This window comes from Chelmon rostratus, chromosome 1 (assembly GCF_017976325.1).
Source record: "Chelmon rostratus isolate fCheRos1 chromosome 1, fCheRos1.pri, whole genome shotgun sequence".
In the NCBI taxonomy this organism is placed as follows: domain Eukaryota; kingdom Metazoa; phylum Chordata; class Actinopteri; order Chaetodontiformes; family Chaetodontidae; genus Chelmon; species Chelmon rostratus.
Window position 1 is genome coordinate 11,944,238 of NC_055658.1, and position 20,141 is coordinate 11,964,378.

Below are 20,141 nucleotides of genomic sequence, written 5' to 3' on the forward strand. Positions count from 1 at the left end.
AATTGACATTGACTGAAAATAAAAACTCACAGGAGGTGAAACTACGTTGAAACTGGACCTGCACCCAAGCAGGAGAGAAGGAGCGAGTCTGAACATGTGTGCACAGGAGAGATATGGCCACTTAGCCAAAATATTAGTCCTGTGTGCTGGAAGTCCACTGGGAAATTATATGACTCAGTTATTGACCATTTTCTCTGCTGTGAAGGACAAAAGGTCTTCCATTTCAAATAGGGAAAGTTTCTCTCTCTCTCTCTCTCTCTCTCTCTCCATAGTAAATGGCGGCTGTGGTTATATATATGGACATACTGTAGATGTGTTGTTTATATAGCTATGCAGGAGTGCTTATTGTAAAAGTAACGTGCCTTGCGTGCATGCTGGCTCCACACATTGAACAGGGACCATTTTGCTTTGAATAGATAGGGAATTTGCCCAATTTTACAACTAATAATGAGTCAAATCACCCTTTCACTGTGTTTGATTTGTGATTGCTCAGTCACCGCAGAAGGTCTGCTCGTTGCTTATAAAACTGGTTCATCCTTGCTTTGCTTTAAAACCAGACTGTTTCATGCATAATTAGCTATATTATTGTCGGAATATTTATGGTATATTATGTATAGGGTACATCTACCACAAAGGTTTAATCTGAGCATAAACTTGTCATTTGTGTATTTATGTTCTGTGGTTTGTTATATTCTTCTGTATTTGTACTTGGTATCAGAGTACATAATGCGCTGTGTAATACTTAACACACAAACTGAATGGCTTTCTTCAATTTGATGGATGTTCAACCATCCTCTTGTATCAGCTCAGACCATATGGAGAAATAAATCAGGAGGTTAAAAGTGGCTAAAGCTGTGCAGAGCTGCAGACTGAGGTGTTACATCTTATTGGGATCAGCAGTACAAGCAGCAGTTCTTAGACTTAGAGAGTCATTTGGTTGTATTTTTTGTGTTGAGTTATTTTTTGTTGTTTCAACTATAGATGCAGTATATGGCCAAAGGTCAGTGGACCCTCCTACTAACTAGGTGTTCCAGATACACCCATTGCTAAGAGGTGCATAAAATCCAGCATGCAGCCATGAAACAAACAAACATTTCGAATTTAGAACGGGTCATGAGGAACTCAGTGACTTTAAATGTGGCAGTGTCATAGGATGCCACCTCTGCCACCAGTCCGTTCATGCGATTTCTGCCCAGTCAACTGTGAGTGTTACTGTTGTGAAGAGGAAGTGCCTTAGAGCAACAGCAGCTCAGCCACAAAGTCAGAGTGCTGAAGCACGTTGTGCGTAAACATCGCCTATCGTCTGTTGCATCACTCACAACAGAGTTCCAAACTACCTCTGGAAGCGACATCAGCACGCAAACGGCACATCGTGAGCTTCATGAAATGGGTTTCCATGGCTGAGCAGCTGCACATTAGCCTTATATCACCATGCGCAATGCAAAGCGTCGGCTGGAGTGGTGTAAAAGCATGCTGCAACTGCACTCCCGTGCAGTGGAAACATGTCCTTTAAAGTGATGAATCAGGCTTCACTATCTGGCAGTCTGATGGGTGAATCTGGGTTTGGTGGATGGCTGGAAAACACTATCTACGGGAATGCATAATGCAGGAAAAGAGACCCCCTGTAAAGTTTGGTGGAAGCTCAGTAGTGGTCTGAGGCTGTTTTTCAGGGTTTGGGCTGGGCCTCCTCCAGCTAAGAGTCCTCTTAATGCTACAGAATATGAAGACATTGTAGCATTAATTGCGTGCTTCCAACTTTGTGGCAACAGATTGGGGAAAGCCCTTTGCTGCTCTAGAATAACTGTGCCCATGTGCACAAAGAAAGGTCCATAAAGACCCGGTTAAACATGTTTTAGTGTGGAGGAACTCAACTGACCTGCACGGAGCTCTGACCTCAACCCCACTGAACCCCTTTGGGAGAAATTAGAATGGCGATTGTGAGGCAGGCGACCAGCAGTGCCTGACGTGACAAATGCCCTTTCGGCTGAATGGGCACAAAGCCTTGCAAGATGAGTTACAGCTGCAAAGGGGGGTCCAACTCCAGATTAATGCCTGTGATTTTAGAATGGGATGGCCAACAAACTCATATATAGATGTGATGGTCAGGTGTTCACTGACTTTTGGCCATATAATCTAGATCTACTATATATCTACAATAATTGTTTTTTAGCCACTTGGGAGCAGCAGAAACAAGCTGTGAACAAAATACTGTCAAATCATCACTTTGGAAAGTTGATATGGTGAGCTTGTTAGCAAACAGTGGTCTAATTACACATCCAGCAGTTACAGAGCAACATTAGCAGTTCATTCATTTGGAATTGTGTTTCTGGCCACCTGATGAAATATCTGTATCTTTAGCAGCCAAATGCTCCACATGCAGTTGCTAACTCTGTGTGTCTGCGATGTTGTGCTGGACGGGTAGAATACAGTGGGTTTGTAGAGCTTTCTCACTGAAAACAGCTGCCTGCTGCTGCCAACAACAGCACTATGAGAGCAGTTTGACTGAACCAAGTAAAGCTGTGGGCCAGAAAATCTAACATTGGCTTGAAAGACACTAAAATGCTCCGTACATTCCACTTTTTAACAAAGTCTGAGTATATTTTGAGGCTTTTTTCTTCTTTTCCCAGCATGAAAAGTTTAATCTGATAAAATGAACATTTACACTGCAGATAGTCAACAGTCAGAAAAGAAAACGAGGTAGGGTTTTGAAGGCGTATATCTGTGGGTGATAGAAACATTTTCCCATTTAGTTTCCCTTTTGTGTGGGTGTGACTGTGTGTTGATACAAGTGCACATGAATCTGCGCACACGCATTTTTGTGTGTGTGTGTGCGCGCGCTTGTGTGCAAACGATGACATCACTTGCATGCAAGGTTTTTCACACATCCCTATTTGGCCCGGCACAAAGGCATACACACTTCAAAGGCGTGGGGTTTGGATCAAACGCAGTGGGTGCAGGTAGGTGGTGAATGTACACAACTCTCTCCATGGCTCCACTCCCTTCATCTATGGTGCTTTTCATGTCTTTGCTTGCAGGAGCCACATTCACTACAACACTTGAATCTTAATGTGAATAAATGAGCCAGAATCAAATGAAGTTGCAGTTCAAATAAATCAGATGTTGGAACCTGAGTGTAAAGCAATACTTGACCCTGCCCCTCCTGTCATGAAAATCATTTGAATTCAAGGACTCAGCTGGACAAACTACGTAAAAACTCTGTGGACCTTCAAAGCTGACAGCCTTTCAAAATAGTCTCCCATACAACCACAACATTATCTATTCACTGTTGGCAGTTTCCTTCACAAGGCATCCTTTTTTATCATGGATTATTAGATTTGTACTAAACCTGTAAAGAAAACGTGACTTTAAAGACCGCAAAGGAAAAATTGTAAATTAACCAACGTTGTTAACATGCACAACTCTTATTTAGCATGAAATCGTTGCCATCTGGTCCTCAACCATCAATTTAACATTAGTTGAGGCAAGATCAAGCATTGAAGTGCTCCCTGTGAAGCTGCATGAAGTGGCCACTTATAAACTCCTACTTAAGTCTTGCTTGAAATCCCAGTGGCTGCTCTGCTGCCCAAGTCACACAGTCCTTCAAGTTTATTCTTAAAGTTTGACTCGTGTCCCTTTGGGACCTGAAGGTCAGAGGCGGAGGGTGAGCATCCCCCTCTGCTCTCCCTCTCGTCTGTCCCCTCCACCTCATCCTCTCCTCCCCCCTACTGCCTCCTCGCCTCACCCATGGGACGCAGGAAAGGTGAAAGAGGGTCACACAACTCAAACGCATGGTCAGCTCTGTGTCCACTGGCAAAGACCCGCGGCGCGCTCACATCAGAATCTGTACTCAGGCTACATTCTACTTTTCGACAGGTGTCTACAAGCTGAAATGATAAATGAAAGCAATAATTCTGCTGAAATTGGCCAAAATGTAGCGCTTAAGAAGTGACGCTTTCTTTTTAATTTTTTGATGACTTCACAGAGTGAATTTAATAACTCACTGTGCCCTCACTACAGATACTTGCATCTTTCTGAAGGCAATATTGTGTAAAATATGACTCTACCACTGAACCTAATTGCTTTTATGCAATTTTTATTGACTTCGCTTATTTTCATTGCACTTACTTGCTACACTAAAAGGTATTATTGCACTTTGGAAAAATACAGTTGAAAGTTAAGAGGTTTACAGTCGTGTCTCTGTAACCGAGTAACATTAATCACTGTTAACCTGATAATATTCATAAAACTCCTCTTCCAACCCTGCACATTCCCCCAGATTCATCTCCTCAGATTCTGTCTGTCTTATTAAAGGCCTAATAGAATGTGATTGACGACAAAATTCCTCGTGATTAAAAAGAGCTGTGACAGAGATGGTTATGTTGTTGAGTGGAGAAATGTCACCATGATGCCTTTAATGGGTTATTTTCAAATCGCCTCTGTGATTTACAGGATTGCAAATAATTTAATATGCCAGGCCAGTAACATTGTTGTAATAAGCCATCTAAAACAATTTATTGGATGTTCTTTCACAATAATTCATGAGGGTCATGCATGTTTTATGAACAATCAATCAAACTCAAACACCGGCAGGCTGGATAATGAGGAACTATTGAGAGGAATGAGTTCTATTCAAGCTCAGAGATGGAGTAGGACAAACACGCTCTCTACAGACTACCTTGAACAGGGAATAGTAGTTATTGTAAAAGTGTGTGTTTCTCTGCACCTATTTGTGTGTGAATGTGTGTGTGTATCTGTCACAGTGTTTCTTTGATAAGAAGCAGTCTACTCTGACATGTGTGAAGTTGTTTTGACCTGCTGGTGGTGATATATAGAAGGTCAGCGGATAACCATTCATCCTGAAGGGAACATGAACACGTGCACCAAATTTCTCCCAATAATTGTCGAGATATTTCACGAACGTCTACGGTGGCGCTACAAAAAAACTAGAAGAAACTAGAAGAGCACTAGAAGAAAATAAAATTGAGGTTTACCAAAATCGTCACAGTTATCTGTACCAACTGTAATGACAATTCAGAGGATATTTCTTGAGACATTTCACTTAAAAACAAAAATGTGAAATTCATGTTGGCACTAGAGACAAAGTCTGGGGCTCTCCAAAGTTGTTAAGCTTTATCCTCCCAGGGCCATGAATGCCTGTGCAAAATCAAAAATAACAAAGCTTTGTCACGACCCTAGGGTCTTGTACAGACCCACAAAGTACCCTTCAACGTCTGTGTGAGGGCTTTCCGCTCACTCTAATGTAGACTATTATTAGACAGTCAGACTAAGGTGGCAGAGTATAAAGAGCAAGAAAGTCCGCAAGGAACATGAAGTGAAACCATCTGTTCCAAAACCTAACCAAGTAGTTTTGATGCCTTAACCAAACTGCAACCGTCTGACAGCATTAACCAAGTGTTAGAAAAGGCTTTCTGGCAGGAAGGCTGTGCATTGCCGGCATGAGAACATGCAATACTGCTGCGAGTGTGTTAACGGTTAAGTTATTCGAAAACCCAGTGTGTCTCATACAGACACTAAAGGGTACCTTGTGCTTCTGTGTGAGACACAGAGTGACGTGACAAAGTGTGGGTATTTGGCGCGCTGGGAATTAGAGCAGGTTGGGACTAAAGTGGTGGAACGACCTGCAGGCCAACATTTCCATCCTAAAAATGATTTTAAAAATGTGATATAAACCTGTACATTATTCATAAAGTGCTACTAAAATGTATTGGACAGGATGACACTGACAGCTCACTCTGATGCACATTATCACATATTTTTTGATCCTGTGTATAAATGTAAATGTCACTTTTCCAGTCCTGTCAAGTGTATCAGTGATCCAACAAGCCATCACTTTAATTGAAAAGTATCTCAAAAAACGGTGAGAAAACAGAGTCGCTCAGTGAACTCTATTTCTGTTTCCTGCCATTTGTTACTCCCTAGTCTTGTGCTTAATATGGGACATGGAGCACTAATCTTCCCCAGGGGACATGCAGTCACTTGCTCTATTACCTGCTCATTATTGGGCAAGCTTCCAGATGTGTGTGACCATGCTGTAGGTAGAGCTAATCCTGTAATGACACAGACGGTCAATTGATTGCAGTCTGATCTCTATCCAAGGCTCCCCTGCAAGCTGGAAATGGTGGCTTGTGAGAAGAGACTTTAACCTTCTCTCACTGAATTGATTAAGAGCGGGGCTGAGCAGGAAATACCGTCCGTCCTCGCTCCGGAGCGGATAAGAAGCTGGAGACAATAACTGACATGACATTTTGTCACAGACGTCGCACTGTTGTACTGTCATTTCGTTTAGAGAACACAAAGCAAGGCAGAGATGTTCCAAGAAACACACCCCTGTCACAAAACAATCCGACAGATCCTTCACGAATTCTGTTTTACATTCATTTCCAGTTCCACATGGCAACGCACATGATGCAAGATCGTGCAACGCTCTGCTTTCAAAGCAATAGTAATAAACCCTATTCCTCATCTTTTTGTACCAATTTGACATCAACAGATTCCTTTGACAATGTGGATCCCTTAAAGGATGACTCCAGCAGAACCTGGTGGAATCACCCTGAAGGGATCCAACTTGACAGGGAGAGCATCATCTGTCAAGCAGTGCCTCTATTTGCAAGAGCACTGTTCAAAAAGTCGACATTTAAGCGACTAATGGTACTAAAGGTATAATTTGATAAGCATAACCTACACCCAGAACACGAGACTGGATCCATTAAGCGTTCAGTCAAAAACTGATTAGAGCAGAACTGATTTTAATGACATTTTGCACATTTATAAACTTGTGCAGAAAGTACCACTGGGGAGCAGGAGCTTCCAATCAGACGCTGTCCCTTAAAGAAACACTGTTACATTTAAGGTTTCTGTACGCTTGAAATGAACTAGGTCATACGATGTATCCAGATAGGCCTGAAGGCAAAGCGTTATCATCTGCTGTGAAAAGCATCCCGCAGCCTCCTTTTCTTTTGCGTGACATTTCTCGACACAATGAATCGTACAGCTGGGAGTAACTGTGTGCACTTTCAAACGGTCTCTCCTCGAAGGCATCACAGTCGTTTAAAGAAACAAAAAAGAGGCTAATCGCTGTGTCAAGTGAGCGTCCTTTCAGATTGTTTGTGTCCGAAAGTTAGAAAAATTCCCAATTCCCCAACATTCCCTAATGCTAAAAGGTGATGGGAAAGGGATTTCAGATGCTGTTAGATAGTCAGACAAGCACATCTTTTGAAGCATACTGACACCTTTCGAGTGACGGAGGACATGTTCGACATGATGACTGGAGGAACAGGTATTAACCAAAGCATCACAAGACTGACTCCCTGAACATTGTGGGATCTCTGGACTGAAGCACATTTTCCTCTGTACTTAGAAGTGCACCCAAATCGAGCTGCTAAGTGACCATCTGTAAAGCACTGTTAAGAAACACTTTTGTTATGTAATTGCAAAATGTACCACCTACAGCTTAAATAGGTGTGACCTTTAAAGTATGGTAAAAAAAAAAAAAATTATGCATAGTCTTTCACACCACTTTAACCACTTTAAAGCAAGCTCATTCCAGTGAATCATCTGAGAATGAGAAGACATTTCAGTATTGGGTTTTTTTATTTTGTTTTTTACGAAGCAGCCTTAGTTTTAAGATTTAAACTAATAAAAATATGTACAATTCTAGCCAATACATCTGTAACTACTACTGGCTCCAACCTCATTTTTCCAAATGCTTTATCAGCCAGTAGATGTTCCCTGAGCTATGTGCTGTGATTAATAATGGCTCTGCAAAGGGTTACCTCAGGAATAACAGATAAGGGATGTTGGTTTATTCCAGTATAAACTGTGAGGGTTCAATTAACACTGAACCAAGTGTCCTTATGTTGCTATGCTGCAATGAACATGATTGACAGATGGGTGTGCAGGAGAAAGGTTAGAGGGGCTTTAGAGGTAGTGGTGGAATTGCAGGATGGGAGGGGGGTGCTTGGGAGGTGGCGAGTGCAGATCACACTCGAGATCACACCATGCTATCCATACCAATAGGCTCATGCACAGACTCCGCCATACAAATCTCCAGTTCAGTAAATTCAGTGCACACATGGATGCATCTGTGCACATAACACAAATCAACACAAGGGGAGAATCTTTTTTCCTCACTTCCTTTTCTGCACAGAAAGAATTTGCACGGACACATTCGCACATGCATTGAAAAAGACATGCATGGGCACACACACACACGCCGGCCAGATCGTAGGTTAGAGAAGCCCAGCGTGTCCCTGGTTACAGAGCAGCTGGGCCGGGTCATTATCATCTGTGAACTGTGATTCACAGTGACATTGTCTGGATGGTCAGCTATGATGGGGTGGCATGCTGCGACAAGCTCCAGGTGACTCCAAAAAGAGAATGGCAGGGGACGGCAGTTTACAAGAAAAATACGAACGAGAAAAAGGCAGACACGGACGGGGCAATAACAGGATGTTGTGAAGATTTATAGAAAGCCTGTTTTTGCAAAGAGGGATGAGGAAAACAGATGCAAGAGTTACAAAAAGAAGAAAGGCAGGAAGAGGAAGGGTTGCAAACCATGGCAGAGCAGCAGAGAGAGAAAAGAAGGACAGACTGAAGGGAGAAGAGGGTAAAGGAACCTATTTTTTATTTGAATAAAAAGCCTGGCGTCAGGATGAGCTGAATGGTGAGCCACAGTTTCATGTCCCTTTTTCTTCCCAGAACAACCTGTTTGATGTGTACAGAGTAATATGGAGAACAGCGGGTGGTATCCACAGCATCAAAGAGAATTTAAACCACACACTGGCCAATTATAGTGTGTGTATATATATATATATATGTGTATCTGTGTGCCTGCACAATAACAACTGAATGTACGCGTGTCATCATATGCACGCAGCATATCACATCGCTTGATTGTATCCCTTTGCCATGTGGTGACAATTATCAACCAGCAGGAGTTCTTAGCATGATGTGTCTTAACTACCAATCACCACTAGCCCCCTGTCTGTTGTTCCATCATTGAGTGTAACAGTGGAAGTAATAACAATGAACTCCTTTTGATGATCCATGACAGAGACGACCAGGTACCGGGGACGGCATTTGTTTTCTGCAGTGCTCCGTCGAGGCTACAGCGTTCACGCATCAGCAAACACGCTCCGCTCTCTGGTGGAGGGAGGAGGCGTCGAACGGCATGAGAAAGGAAAGAGGAAGAAAGTCGCTTCTATCCGGAGTGCGTTGATGGATAGTCTGCTTGTTCTGGCTGGCTCAGAGCTCACATGAATAAACATACAGGGCTGGTGTCCGCTGCAGACACTCCAAATGCAAACCTTTGATTAGGCAGTGAGATGAGATTTAATTACGGTTTCTGCTTGAATGGGGACTCGGCTGAATTTTTAATACTGTGTTTTGAAGGGTACAGTTTTGAACCATGGACAAATTGAACGCAATAAGTGACTACATCTTATTCCCTATCTTAAAGCTAAGATTTTTATTGTCAACCTAATATTTTGCACCTCATACAAGACAGAGTAGAAATGAAATGTATATGATCGCCTAATCAATAGTTTCATCACTATCTCTGCAGCACCTTCTCTGACCGTTTTCCAGAGTCTTCCAGCTATGGGCAGTGAATTATGGACATTAATTTTCATTCATAATTATGAGAAATAGATTTTCTGGTTTAGCTTCTCTCCCTGGGCAAGGCCCACACTGAAAACCCAATTTTATTCCAGTATTGGTCGGCAGTTCAAGGCTGTCGTCGTGCCGGACAGCTTGCGAGGATTAGTATTTGAATGTGAAGCATTGCTGAAAAATGAGCGGGTATGCACGGACATCCACAGTTTGTGGATGGATAAACAGTGATGAAATCTTCTGAGACGACATATCACACATGACTTTCCAAGTTGTTCTCTTTCCTAAAGCACGACTGTTGCAAACTTTTTTTTCTGAATTGATCCTATTAGTGTGGAGAATAAAGTTGGAGGCTGTAAAACCAAATACACCAAATGAGGATAAAGATGCTGAAATGCTCCACAAAGCTGTGAGAAACTGCAGAGTCTGGTGATAATTCTCAGTGATTCTTCATTATGAGGCCCTTTACACATACCAGGAGTCATGTTATCTATTGTTAGTCTAAAAACACTGATTATTAGAGATGCCCCAAGCCGATCCTAAAGATTGGTATCAGTGCCAATCCAGGCATCTTTGAAAGGATCAGTGTGCTGAAATTAAGCTGATCAAAATCCAACGGTGTACTGCCAGGCAGCATTTTAGTCACATGCAAGTATAGCCACTGGATAGGCCAAATAAAAGTACGCAGACGACCTGCAACTCTAATTATCTTTCCGTCATTAGCAAAGAGCAGTGAGCAAAACATTCAACTAGCAGCTCCTTATTTTCGGTCCGACTATCACTTTCATCTGCAAATGTCACTTGCAGCAGATCACGTCAGCTGTTGCTAATTAGCGTTAATTCTAGGAGTAACATAAATAGAGGGCAAAATTGAACTTAAACTCTGCAAATCGCTGTCTGTACTTGTCAAAGACCGTTTGTGAGGAAAGAACCTCTGCTCTGTACCACCACTGTTTTTTGTAATCCCAACAACTCCAACAGAGTATACTGTAGGTCTTTTGTGTAGTTGATCACATCACATCCGTTTCAGGAGTCACATCCTGCAATTAAACGTTCATTCATGTCACCTCACTAACTTGGCATGGATCAAGTAGTTTATGAAAATAAGGTGTGCCAGTCGTTTACAGCTGCTTCTGTTACAGATTGCAGATTGCTTTTCACAACAGTGACATTTCCAATATACACCAAAGGAGCGTTCATCAAACATAATTATTTATTAACTACTGAAGCAAGGCTCGGCCATCATTTACATCCAGCAACATGTGCGTCTTCTTCTACCAAAATCCAACGCAAGATTAGCTTACAGGTAAGAATGCTTGTCGTTGCTGCCCTCTAATGGTTGGGAGTATTAATAACTCCTAACAGTGGTGGGTACCCATTATAAGTGGTAGATAAACTTTGACACTGTACTACAGCAACACTAACATAACAAAGCTATTTGTGCGTTAATAGGAGAATTGAAGCATGTAAAAGTAATGCAAAAGGTACTTTTCCTCATAACTAATAACCTGTATTTTCAGTAATTGGTCAAGTAATTCAATTACATTTACATAACAAGTAATTCTGACTAAATACTAATTTCCAGTAACTTGCACAACATTGTTTAAGATATCTCTAATGATCCTTGATCTGATAGCTGGTCTAATATCATGGCACATGATATTTCTGTCAGTCTGTTTCATAATAAACACAGTAACCTGAAATTAAAACACTCTATTATCTACTGTCCTGCAAGGAACATAGTGTTGGTTCATTCACCAGCTGTGTAGCTACTACCTGACTAGTAACATCTAGTTGTATTCATCCAGGTGCACAGGACCACCATCATAACCCGACTCTTATCGCTGACATATTCACACCAATGCCGTTTGGTGTCACGACTCACTGCCCAGACGTAACCTCCCGCCTGTGCAGTATTGCTGATTGAACTCAGATTTGATGCTCTTTTGTGTGTTTATTAATGGGAGATTAGGTCTCCCTGCAGAATCCTCATTGATTTCCTTCAGAGAACAGAGCTTTTTCCACCAAATCTAACACTATAACTATTTGCTATAATTGGTGAGATCCTTGATAAAAACGTCTGATTGAAGAGATCCTATGATGTATTTGGGGAGCCTTGCCGCATAGTGTAGAAATTCAGTCTTGGTGTTTCTTTTTGTAATTATGGTAATGTGTTAATTAAGTATTTCATGACCAATATGAAAACAAAACCGTGAACACATATACTGTACTGTACGGTATCAAACAATGACACAACAAGTTTTATTCAGTTGCTTTGGGATCATTCATTCATTCACACAGCCCTCAAAATGCCAACGAACACCTCTATTAGCTGCAAGCTTCACATAGACAGTAGTTTATGGACTGTTTTAAATATACAGGTTTTCATAATACTAATACTAATGCTGTATCCAGAGTTATAGATCACATTGGTATATCATATTTGCTAATTAATGCGTGAATTATCTTAAGTATGACCCCACTGGCACATCTAATTATGCTTAATGTATCATGGTGATCATAGCAGGACATGCTGTTTGGCTCATGAAGACAGTGGGAGAGCTGAGACAGGCAACAGGGGAGACAGAGGACACGGCTCTGCGGGGTTTTCATCTCATGCTAGCAGGGTTAACGGTGTGCTGTCCCTCTGCGGAATGAAAGAGATACCTATTCATGGTTAGTCTCACTGAATCCACTGAGTTCGTTTTAAAGGGTCACTTCACCCAAATTACAGAAAACCTATTTTCTGGCTTACCTCCAGTAGCATCACACATGCAGATATATTTGGTTTTATTTGTCCAGGGATATTCAGATATTTGTCTTCACAGCACTGATAAAATCCATTTAATAAATCAACAGCGGTGTGTTTTCAGAGCACACAGAACACACAGTCAGCCGTTCTTTGAGGGACTATTTGTTGGGTAAAATGCAGCAGCAGTGAAAACTAGTGAGGTCTGTGGGCTATCCACAGTAACTCCATTTCTGGAAACACGTGTTGCTCTTGAGTTTTTTGAGTGCCATAAACAAAACTGACATATTGGCACGTTGACCATCACGATCACAACTCCCACGCATGGATAGCAATGACTCTCAGGGCACTTTGGCCATGTACCCAGTGGATTACTTCACCAGATTGTTACCCATTTACAACTCTGTTTCCTACAAATTATGGTTATTCAGCACTAAATTTGTTTTCCTGATTATGTTGTGATGAAAAACGTAACTACTGGCTGGATTATGTTAAGAGACAACATTTTTTTTGAGTAAATAAAAAGCTGTGTGGTTGGACTTATCTCAGGAGGAGATGAGAGCCTACAGGGATGAAGTCCAAAGCCTGACAGCAGGGTGTTCAAAGGACAAGCTCGACCTGAACTCCTCAAAAACAAACGAATCCATAATAGACTTCTGGAAGAACAGCACAGACCCCGACCCACTTTACGTCAACAGGGGTTGTGTGGAAAGGGTCCCTGCTCTCAGGTCTCTGGGTATACACTTCACTCAAGTGCCAGCAACACACCACCTTTCCACTATGGTGTTGTGTGAATATACAGTGTGTAGGGGAAATATGTGAATAATCCATCTACTTTATAGTTTTATTTAAACTGTATTTTTATGTAAGCATGTGTGAATAAATATATATGAATAGACTATCAAAGAAATCACAATTTTGAAATTTACACATGCCAAACCAACCGAACAACACCAGACATTAGCAAAAGTTTTTTTTTTGTAGCATTTACGCTACATGCATAATTGATGCACATAAGAGGGTCTGTGATTGACAAGTGATCTCACCTTTCACATGATCAGCACAGGTTGCTACTGCTGTTGTATCAGATCTAGGATCTGTTATCTATTGTGCTGTCTGGTGATTGCAGAATAGAGTAGGTCCAGCTAATACTAGACAGCTGGCACTTCCTGAGGATGCTACAGTAAACCAACCTGCAGGAGATGTCGTGCTGTCGTCCTTCTGCCGCCGCTCCATCGGGAGTGTGCTGGCGTACTGTATCCCTGCGTTGGTACCGCAGCTGCTCTGCAGCGGCCAGGAGAGCCCTTCAGATGGCCATCAATACTGGCCAGAAGATCATCGGCCACTCACTGGTGTCTTTGGAGGACTTATTCAGCTCTTCATTAGAGTAGTCAGCATACTGGAAGGCCATCCCACCCTGGACATCATCTGTTTGACCTGCTGCCCTCTGGTAGATGCCTCATGCTTCATCTATCAAATCACAGACAAGCAGACTTGAGAACAGCTTCTGCCCCAGAGCCATACAAGATCTGACCACTGAAAAACAATGACACTGACTGTATGACCATCAGAACTATAATACTACAGTTATACTCAGTACTCTGTGTCCTCCAAAGCCTTCACAAATCACTGCAGAAAAATAAATCTGCGTAATGATGTGACAACACAGTTATGGTATGGTGAGGTTTAGGCATCCAAATGAGAGAGATCACGGTTTGGGCTAAAAGAACCAGCACTGACTGTCTCTTGTGAGGTTTTTTGGCTAACGTGACCTCCTCCCTCTGTGGATTCCGTGCCCTCTAACAAAGTCCCACTACTTCGTCCTGGGAAGGTCAAGAGTCATGATTACTACAACCACTAGAGGTCTTTCACACTTGAACGTGGTATTTTGAGCCTTTGCGATGACTGGCACTGCTGTTTTTTCCGTGAGGGCGCGCTCATTGTCACTTACCCTCCATGCATCCTGAAGGAAAAAGAGCAAAAAATAATCACTGAGCAGAGAGTGATTGTCCTAAAATGGTATTCTTTAACAGGCAAGCTCTGCACATCACACTTTAAGAATAATCATTCTAACGCCGCGTGGAGCTAATGCAGTATTATACAGTGTTCATTCTAAAAGGAGCAGCCCCACCCCTTAACTACATATTGATCTTATCTGTGCAATTTAGCACTGCCTCGCTTCCCTCCACCTCCCCTCCCTGGAGGAAAAAGCAATACAGCCTCATCATATACACAGACACACAAGAGCATACAAACAGCAACACACATGTGCTCACATACGGTGGGTGTGACAGAGAGAAGTGTGTGCGTGTGTGTGTGTGTCTGGGGGTGGATGTATTGGGGTGTGGGGGGGTCACACTCGAATACATGACTAATAGACTGTCGACATAGATAAATGACTTTTTAAGTAACAGAAAATTGCTCTGTATTCCATTCGCTGAACAGTAGTTTCCTCTCTTCTCTCTATCAGTCTTCCCTCTTTCTTTCCCTTGTCCTCTGCTCATTCGTCCTCGCTTTCTCTGCTCCCTGCTCATCATATCTCCATCCTCACGCCCTCTTCATCTTTACACCTTTGCGCCGCCCGGCCCTTTCTCCTCTGCCAGCTCTCTCCTTCCAGCCCCACTGTACTTCCCTTCGCACTTTCACCCTTGTTTCCAAAGCAACAAGTAGGAGAGGTGGTGTGAGAGTGTTTTTTTTTTTTATTCTTTTAGCGTGTGAAGGAGGAGACAGAAAAAGATCTGGGACTGCACAATAGTGGAATTATGCAAATTAATCCACCCAGTGACAATGGATTAGAGCGGGCTCTCTCACAGCTGACAGAAGAGGTTTAGAATGAGCTCTGAGAGTCACTTTAAATGATTCTTGTCTCACTAATCAGATCCACATTCACGCTAAGATTTGTGTGTCCACCTATTGCCTTTCTCCAGCCTGGATGTTTGAATAGCTGCTGCATCTGCATACCATGTAAACAGACCTGACATCTGAATACGTTATAACAGATGCAACAGTTGAAAGGAAGCAGACAGAACCTTTGCACTGAATAAGAGGACATCATTATTGCATCTTCACACAACTGCAAAAGAGAAGTCTCCATTCGTATGTTTAGAAGTGTGTCTGTTTGATGTGTGTGTGTGAAGGTGTGACAAATTACATTTAGATGAGTGGACGCAACAGGTTTTTCCCCCATCAAAAGGAATAACACACATACCTGTGCCACTCCCTCGTGTCACCACCATTCCAAATCTTATTTACACCATATTATGTGTGTGCCACCTGGGTGCTGAAGTATTATTTGAATGTTTCATATTTCTTTCGCAACATCCATTAAAGCTGCGTTTTACCTATCCATGTGAAATCAAATTACTCTTTCCTTTACAAAAGTCAAATAGGTATAATTGCCAACTTGACAACCTTTTCCACAGCTAATGCAAAAGTATTACTCTTTGTTATATGCACTGCAGGCTCTGCAGAGGCCATAACAACCCCAGCACTAATTTTTTGAATTCATTTTTGAATTTCAATCAAGTTACTAATCACACGTTGGCATTGTGTATGTTTTATTGCAATGTGGGCAAATACAGAAAAAAAGCAGACAATACATCAATGTCATCAACTGCGGAATACACGTAAGGTGTCAACATTTATTCAGGTTGCATTGGTGATGTGTGTACATTGATTTTGCATTTACACTTTAGCCCGTCTCTCACCGCCTTAAGGTAGTTTGAGAAGTGAGATCTTTACATTTTCGCTGCACATCAGAGAGACACTTACACTTTGACTTTTATGTCTTGATGCTCTTTATAGATTAAAAAAGAGGCTAAAGAGCTGTCCATGCTAAGAACGATAACTATTACAATAACGATAACGATGCAAGCATTCCCCCTGATGAACGATAATGTTCTTTAAACAGAGGCACCAGGCACGGACGGCTCGCTCCAGCTCTGTCGGCAGCTTAGGAAGAGGGATATTGATGAGCTGTTACTGCTGCACATTGTGCAGAGAAACAGAAAGAAAACCAAAAGTATATGAGTTCATGATTATTTTTTAAAGAATCTGTTACGAGGGTTGTCGTCTATGCAAAACAAATTTTATTCATACTTTCGCGTGAGTCAACGTTGATTTGATGGTGTTGTGCCGGTCGCCAAAGAGGACAAAACAGACTTTAGAAAACAAATCAGTGCCAAACACCATTTGGCACTGACGCCAAACACCATTTGGCACTGATTGGTCGAGATATTTCAGTGGTGGACCAACCGACGAACCAACACTGCCATCCCTAGAGTCCCATCACCACAGCATGGGCGGAAAAAGAAAAACAGAAATACTTCCTAAAGACCAAAGCAAAAAGGTTTAAATACATAAAACACACCTGTGAGGTAAAGTTAGCCACCATCAAACAACGAGCTTGAATGTTGACTTTTGTTCCTCTGTGCTGTGGAAACACTCAAATCAATTTTTCCCACATTACAGATTTTTTTATTTGATCTTGCTGACTTGTCGGACACACAAATGTGTGTACCGCGCACTACGTGTGTGCACATTCACTTAACAGTAATCGTTTGTGCCAATGGTTGCTACATTAGAGTGGATTTCACAACAGCACTCTCGCTGATGTGCTGGAATGATCAGTGTGTGTGTGTTCAGGTATCGTGTCAGGAGCGACCTGACAGCAGGTTTTGGTGTCAAGATGCGGTGCATGCTGCGCGCCTTGAGGTGTATGTGTTCATGAAATATAAAACAAACAAGATTAGCGCCCTTTTTTATATGAAAAAGCAATTGCTTCGTGCAAATAGGCAGGGAGAGTGCAGGCCGCGTTGACTGAAAAACACAGGTGTAGATGTTACAATACTGAGGAGAAATGTGTGTGTTTGTGTGTGAGAGAGGAGTAGATAAGAAGAAGCTATAGGAGGAAGGGAGAGACCCAACACTGCATTGCACTGCATCTGGCTATATCCTCCCCTTTGCTTTGGTGACGTCTGATAGGGAGCAGATTTCATAACTGCCTAATAACACCCTCCAAGGGGTCTCAAGATACAGCTATTCTATCTCTGCAAGAGCTGCCATCATCTTTACCTCAACAATCCAGGCCCTGTCAACAGCCGTCAACCCCTACAACCCCTGAGCCGACTGATATTGACAATAAAACAGGAGGCAGGATCAGCGGGTTGCCGTGAATGTGTGCACACATGCGTGTACGCTTGTGCGTGCTGGTGGAAAGGTCCAAGAGTGGACACTCATTCCAGAACCACCACCCAGAGAAGAGCTCGGCTTGCACCTGGTGGCTATACTCTCACACGGCGGGATAAAGACAGATTTCATGAAGGCATGGAGAGGAATACAGAGCGGCAGCCGCACAGAAAGAAAAATGTATAATGATCCCCGTTGTCACAGCCATGACTTTTGGACAGCCCCGGTTACTCGCAGTGCGCTGCAGAGGAGATGGAGAATTGTAAGCCTTGTCATGCATCATAAATGTAATACCATATGGGAACGTAGCTCTCACACACTGGAGAGAATAGGAAATTTGTGCACCCCATAAAGAAGAATGTATTCCCTTTTACAAGGGAGCAAAGAACATATTGTGTGGCAGGCCTTATAAACATACGTATGTTTCTCTTATGAGTTTTTCTGGGATTTGAGGAAAGGCTGTACAGAATGAGGAAGGAGGATTAAGAGGCAGATACGCATAGAAACTATTTACATTGAAATGGCTGTACCGCTCGAGAAGGGAGAGGATGAGGAGGAGAAATGGAAATAGATGGGGGTGAGATGATGTGATCTGGGATCTGAATGTGAATGGAGAGGAGGTTGAAGGTGCAGGCAAAAATAATCATGTATTGGATGTTTGTGCTGATAGATACAAGATCAGCATGCATACCGTCTCACTCACCTCTGCCCCAGAAGGGCTCTTCGAAAGCAATCTGATAGCTGCTTTTTTTTTTCCTCCTAATATCTGTCGCAGACGTATCAAGCAAAAAGTGGAACTTGCGAGCGTGGAAGAGTTTTCATCTCAGTGTCTCTTGTGGGATTGTTAAAGCAGACAGTGTCTATAGATCTTTGGGGGTCACTGCATTCAGAAAACCTCCATTTGTTGGTGTCATCATCCCCTTGGTAACAATAAAGGACAATCAGTGTGTGTGAATCAGCTTGTGGCAAGGACCTGGACCCCTGCACCTCGGGGTGAAGACCCTATCATCGTCTTTGCTTGCTGCACAGCTCTGCTGAGGGAGCGGCTTAGCTTAAGACATCATGCCCAGATTTGGCAGTGCTTACTTTCAGTATATCTGCCTATTTCACTGTCCTCTCTTAGCAGAATCTGCAGTGAGACTGATCAATAGATCACACCAACAAGAGGTCTTGAGGCCAATTAGGCCAAGCAAGCTGGTGTCAGGCTATGTGTCGATACTGAAGCTTGTCTGCCCTTAGGAACAATGGATAAGGAATAAAGGCAGATAGATACTTCTGAGTGTGTGTGTGTGTGTGTGTGTGTGTGCCTGTGCTGCAGTTACTGATTTACATTAAATGATCATCAGCCCATCCAAAAGAAGTTCTAGCACATCTTAAGCTCTTGACCGCACCCTATTTTCAGTAAATGCCTCCTTCACTGTCGGGTCTGCTCCTACATACCAAATAGAGCAGAGAAGTGTGATGAGGGGCGGCTGATCAAATGTCATTGTCCTGCTTCCATGCTCGATACTACAGCGCCCTCTGTTGGCGTCTCAGATTACAACACGGTTTTTAAAACAAGACAATCTCACCTGAACCAACTTGTTCATGCATCACAGCTGATGCAAATTAACTAAAGTGTGCACGGTTTCAACCAGCTCCTGACAGAAAATAATTGTCATCCCCTGAACCTGAGGTATTACAATGTTAGTTTAATTTCCCCTTGCCTTTAGCAAAAAATCACTCCAAGTCTGCCCAATCCTGAAATATAATTTATCTGTGTCTGATACCTATCTTGGATTAATCATGAAGGTGAATGCATTAACCTTAATTGCAAGGTTTATGCGGTGAAAGGGCGAGGTTTGGTGAAGGGTTCATAGAAGGGGAGATACAATCCAATTCATTCAGTATTGGTTTGCAAAAGACTTCCGGCCAAGCGATAACTGAGAACCTCTCTCTTTTACACACACACACACACACACACACACACTCACTCTATGACAGTCAAGTTAATTAAAGCAGTTGAAGAATCAGGTATTCAGAGTAAAGACAGAATTAGTCGCCCTCAGGCCAAGCACTTTAAATCTTAATCAGACGTACACTAATTAAACTTTATGTCAGCAACGAGCCTAAGAGTCGAATATTTTGCTCTCAGATGCTTGCTTTGTCGGTCAAGAACACACCTTCTTACATATAACATTATACTGCAAATCAAGAATTTTCTCCTCCATCCAACAAATTAAATTGGTCACAAAAAAGGTTCCATCCAGTCCATTCAGAAGCTCTTGAGCAATAAAACATGAAACACACTTTTTCAATCTTCAGTCTAACTAAATCAGATAAAAAAGTATTTTTCTGCCTCCCTCTGTGGCTAATGGTTATGTCCTTGAACACAGCTGTGCACACAGCGCTCTGTGTTCGTATATATACCTCTACGTTTATACCAGTGTGTGCTATTTTTAGATGTATTTTTCTATGCAATAGGAGCAATACATTGACATATGTCTACAAAAGATGATGTACATTAAAAGCATTAAGGGCAACATCAGAAATAAAATTAATTTAAAAAAGGTATCTTGACACGATTTACTTCACA